Consider the following 6,350-nt stretch of genomic DNA (forward strand, 5'->3'; position numbering starts at 1 on the left):
TCAGAAGGGAGAGATATTTGATCTTTCTCTTTTGATGTTGCTACGGTTACAGAACATCTGTTGAGATAAAGTGGCAGCGCCCGACCTGTACTGACCCGACCCGGAGTCTGGATCCCACATGTGCTGAAGAATGCAGACCGGGGGGGCGGGGTTATACACCACCGCCATAATACACACACACACACACACACTAACACCTCATACACCACCACCATAATACACACACACACACACACACACACTAACACCTCATACACCACCACCATAATACACACACACACTAACACCTCATACACCACCACCATAATACACACACACACACACACACACACACACACTAACACCTCATACACCACCACCATAATACACACACACACACACACACACACTAACACCTCATACACCACCCCCATAATACACACACTAACACCTCATACACCACCACCATAATACACACACACACACACACTAACACCTCATACACCATAAGGTTATGTTAAATTGATGTAAGTGTAGTGAAAGGTTATATCTCTGCAGGTCAGCATGGTGTTAATCCTCACTTAAACTAAACTTTACTGGGCGCCGAGTGGTCCAGTGGTCTAAAGCGCTGCCACTATGAGCAGGAGGTCGCCGGTTCGAACCCCAGCTCATGCAGCTTTACCATCAAGCTGCCGGCGTTAGAGGGAGCAAAATTGGCCCTGCTCCCTCTGGGTGGGTAGATGGCGCTCTTTCCCCACATCACTCCTAAGGTGATGTCTGCAGCACAGGGCGTCTGTGAGCTGATGTACCAGAGCCGAGCCGCTGCACTTTCCTCCAAGCGCGCTGGCTGCTCGGCAATGCTACAGCATCAGCAGCAGCTCGAAAAGAAGCGGTGGCTGACTTCACATGTATCAGAGGAAGCATGTGTTAGTCTTCACCCTCCTGGTGTGTTGGGGCATCACTAGTGATAGGGGGAGTCCTAATGAATGGGTTGGGTAATTGGCTGTGTAAATTGGGGAGAAAATGGGAAAAATTAGAAATAAAATTATATAAAAAAAAAAACTAAACTTTACTGGAATTGTCCCTTCCGTCTTCGTGAGATTGGTTTAGTTTTTCTTCTGCTGCAGCTTTTAAGGTGGAACCCTGGATATCAGTGTTATTGGTGTCACTGTTTGGAGTGACTCACCATACTGCTGCTGAGGTTAAAGGTCATCAGCAGGAGGAGGAGCAGGACGTGCTGCAGGTACATCAGGTGTGACTGAAACAAATAAACAGCACTGTAAAATTTGTGTATGTGTGTGTGTATAATGTGTGTGTGTCTGTGTATAATGTGTGTGTGTGTGTGTGTATAATGTGTGTGTGTGTAAATGTGTGTGTGTATAATGTGTGTGTGTATTGTGTGTGTGTGTGTGTGTGTGTGTGTGTTTATCTGTGTGTGTGTGTATAATGTGTGTGTGTATCTGTGTATGTGTGTGTGTGTGTGTGTGTGTGTGTGTGTGTGTATCTGTGTGTGTAATGTGTGTGTGTGTGTGTTTGTGTGTAAGGAAGTGCACATTGTATTTTACACCTCATCTAAATAGAATTTTAAACTGAATGGTGTCGTAAACTAAACTAACCCAGATCCTGCATAAATACAGCAAAGAAAACCAGTATTCAGCAGCCTGGATCACTTATTCACTTATTCACTCACTCACTCATTTATTCATTCACTCACTCACTCATTTATTCATTCACTCACTCCCTTATTCACTCGCTCCCTTATTCACTCACTCACTTATTCATTCACTCACTCACTCATTTATTCATTCACTCACTCACTCATTTATTCATTCACTCACTCCCTTATTCACTCGCTCCCTTATTCACTCACTCACTCACTTATTCATTCACTCGCTCCCTTATTCACTCACTCACTTATTCATTCACTCACTCCCTTATTCACTCGCTCCCTTATTCACTCACTCACTTATTCATTCACTCACTCACTTATTCACTCACTCACTCCCTTATTCACTCACTCACTCACTCACTCACTCACTTATTCACTCACTCACTCCCTTATTCACTCACTCCCTCACTCACTCCCTTATTCACTCACTCACTTATTCACTCACTCACTCATTCACTCACTCACTCACTTAATCACTCACTCACTCACTCACTTATTCACTCACTTACTCACTCCCTTATTCACTCACTCACTCACTCACTTATTCACTCACTCCACTTTTTCACTCACTCACTCACTTATTCACTCACTCACTCCCTTATTCTCTCCCTCATTCACTCACTCACTCACTCACTCCCTTATTCACTCACTCCACTTTTTCACTCACTCACTCACTTATTCACTCGCTCACTCCCTTATTTACTCACTCACTTATTCACTCACTCACTCACTTATTCACTCACTCCTTTATTCACTCACTCACTCACTTATTCACTCACTCACTCATTCAATCACTTACTCACTTATTCACTCACTCCTTTATTCACTCACTCACTCACTTATTCACTCACTCCTTTATTCACTCACTCACTCACTTATTCACTCACTCACTCCCTTATTTACTCACTCACTTATTCACTCACTCACTCATTCACTCACTTACTCACTCATTCACTCACTCATTGACTCACTCACTTATTCACTCACTCACTCTCTCCCTTATTCACTCACTCACTCCTTTATTCATTCACTCACTCACATATTCACTCACTCACTCTCTCCCTTATTCACTCACTCTCTCCCTTATTCACTCACTCTCTCCCTTATTCACTCACTCACTCACGTATTCACTCACTCACTTATTCACTCACTCACTTATTCACTCACTCACTCCCTTATTCACTCACTCCCTTATTCACTCACTCACTCTCTTATTCACTCACTCACTTACTCACTCACTCACTTATTCACTCACTCATTTATTCACTTAATCACTCACTCATTCACTCACTCACTCTCTTATTCACTCACTCATTCACTCACTCACTCATTCACTCACTCACTTATTCACTCACTCACTTATTCACTCACTTATTCACTCACTCACTCCCTTATTCACTCACTCCCTTATTCACTCACTCACTCACTTATTCACTCATTCACTCACTCACTCCCCTTATTCACTCACTCACTTATTCACTCACTCACTCATTCACTCACTCACTCACTTATTCACTCACTCAAACATTCCCCTTATTCACACACTCACTCACTCACTTATTCATTCACACACTTATTCACTCACTCACTTATTCACTCATTCACCCACTCATTCACTCACTCACTCACTCACACACTTATTCACTCACTCACTCACTCCCTTATTCACTCACTCATTCACTCACTCACTCACTGATTCACTCACTCAAACATTCCCCTTATTCACTCACTCACTCACTCATTCACTCACTCACTCACTCACTCACACACTTATTCACTCACTCACTCACTCATTCACTCACTCACTCACTCTCTCTCTCCCTTATTCACTCACTCACTCCTTTATTCACTCACTCACTCTCTCCCTTATTCACTCACTCACTTATTCACTCACTCACTCCCTTATTCACTCACTCCCTTATTCACTCACTCACTCTCTTATTCACTCACTCACTCTCTCCCTTATTCACTCACTCACTTATTCACTCACTCCCTCCCTTATTCACTCACTCTCTTATTCACTCACTCACTTATTCACTCACTCACTCACTCATTCACTCACTCATACACTTATTCACTCATTCACTCACTCATTCACTCACTCACTCATTCACTCACTCACTCACTCTCTCTCTCCCTTATTCACTCACTCACTCCTTTATTCACTCACTCACTCTCTCCCTTATTCACTCACTTATTCACTCACTCACTCCCTTATTCACTCACTCCCTTATTCACTCACTCACTCTCTTATTCACTCACTCACTCTCTCCCTTATTCACTCACTCACTTATTCACTCACTCACTCCCTTATTCACTCACTCTCTTATTCACTGACTCACTTATTCACTCACTCACTCCCTTATTCACTCACTCACTTACTCACTCACTCCATCATTCACTCACTCCCTTATTCACTCACTCACTCCCTTATTCACTCACTCACTCACTTATTCACTCACTCACTCACTTATTCACTCATTCACTCACTCACTACCTGATTCACTCACTCACTCATCATTCACTTATTCACTCACTCATTCACTCACTCACTCTCTCCCTTATTCACTCACTCACTTATTCACTCTCTCACTTATTCACTCACTCACTCACTCATTTATTCACTCACTTACTCACTTATTCACTCAATCACTCACTCACTCATTCACTCATTCACTCCCTTATTCATTCACTCACTCACTCACTTATTTATTCACTCATTCACTCACTCACTCCCTTATTCACTCACTCATTCACTCACTCACTCACTCATTCACTCTCACTCCCTTATTCACTCACTCACTCCCTTATTCACTCACTCACTTATTCACTCACTCACTTATTCACACACTCACTCCCTTATTCACTCACTCCCATATTCACTTACTCACTCTCTTATTCACTCACTCACTCACTTATTCACTCACTCACTTATTCACTCACTCACTCACTTATTCACTCACTCACTCCCTTATTCACTCACTCACTCACTCACTTATTCACTCACTCCCTTATTCACTCACTCATTCACTCACTCACTCACTTATTCACTCCCTTATTCACTCACTCACTCACTCCCTTATTCACTCACTCACTCACCTTATTCACTCACTCACTTACTCCCTTATTCACTCACTCACTCACCTTATTCACTCACTCACTTATTCACTCACTCACTCACTCACTCACTCACTGATTCACTCACTCAAACATTCCCCTTATTCACACACTCACTCACTCACTTATTCATTCACACACTTATTCACTCACTCACTCACTTATTCACTCACTCATTCACTCACTCACTCACACACTTATTCACTCATTCACTCACTCATTCACTCACTCACTCACTCACACACTTATTCACTCACTCACTCACTTATTCACTCACTCATTCACTCACTCACTCACTCACTGATTCACTCACTCAAACATTCCCCTTATTCACACACTCACTCACTCACTTATTCATTCACACACTTATTCACTCACTCACTCACTCATTCACTCACTCACTCACTCACTCACTCTCTCTCTCCCTTATTCACTCACTCCTTTATTCACTCACTCACTCTCTCCCTTATTCACTCACTCACTCACTCACTTATTCACTCACTCACTTATTCACTCACTCACTCCCTTATTCACTCACTCCCTTATTCACTCACTCACTCTCTTATTCACTCACTCACTCTCTCCCTTATTCACTCACTCACTTATTCACTCACTCACTCCCTTTTTCACTCACTCTCTTATTCACTCACTCACTTATTCACTCACTCACTTATTCACTCACTCACTCCCTTATTCACTCACTCACTCACTTATTCACTCATTCACTCACTCCCTTATTCACTCACTCATTCACTCACTCACTTATTCACTCACTCACTCACTTATTCACTCACTCATTCACTCACTCCCCTTATTCACTCACTCACTCGCTTATTCACTCACTCACTCATTCACTCACTCACTTATTCACTCACTCACACATTCCCCTTATTCACACACTCACTCACTCACTTATTCATTCACTCACTTATTCACTCACTCACTTATTCACTCATTCACTCACTCACCCACTCACTCACACACTTATTCACTCACTCACTCACTCACTTATTCACTGACTCACTCACTTATTCACTCACTTATTCACTCACTCACTTATTCACTCCCCCAATCATTCACTCACTCACTCACTCTCTCCCTTATTCACTCACTCACTCACTTATTCACTCACTCAATCTCTCCCTTATTCACTCACTCACTTATTCACTCACTCACGTATTCACTCACTCACTCCCTTATTCACTCACTCCCTTATTCACTCACTCACTCTCTTATTCACTCACTCACTTATTGACTCTCTCACTTATTCACTCACTCACTCATTCACTCACTCCCTTATTCACTCACTCATTCACTCACTCACTCACTTATTCACTCCCTTATTCACTCACTCACTCCCTTATTCACTCACTCACTCCCTTATTCACTCACTCACTCATTTACTCACTCACTTATTCACTCATTCACTCACTCACTCACTCCCCTTATTCACTCACTCACTCACTTATTCACTCACTCACTCATTCACTCACTCACTTATTCACTCACTCACACATTCCCCTTATTCACACACTCACTCACTCACTTATTCATTCACTCACTTATTCACTCACTCACTTATTCA

This window comes from Astyanax mexicanus, unplaced genomic scaffold (assembly GCF_023375975.1).
Source record: "Astyanax mexicanus isolate ESR-SI-001 unplaced genomic scaffold, AstMex3_surface scaffold_71, whole genome shotgun sequence".
Lineage (NCBI taxonomy): Eukaryota > Metazoa > Chordata > Actinopteri > Characiformes > Acestrorhamphidae > Astyanax > Astyanax mexicanus.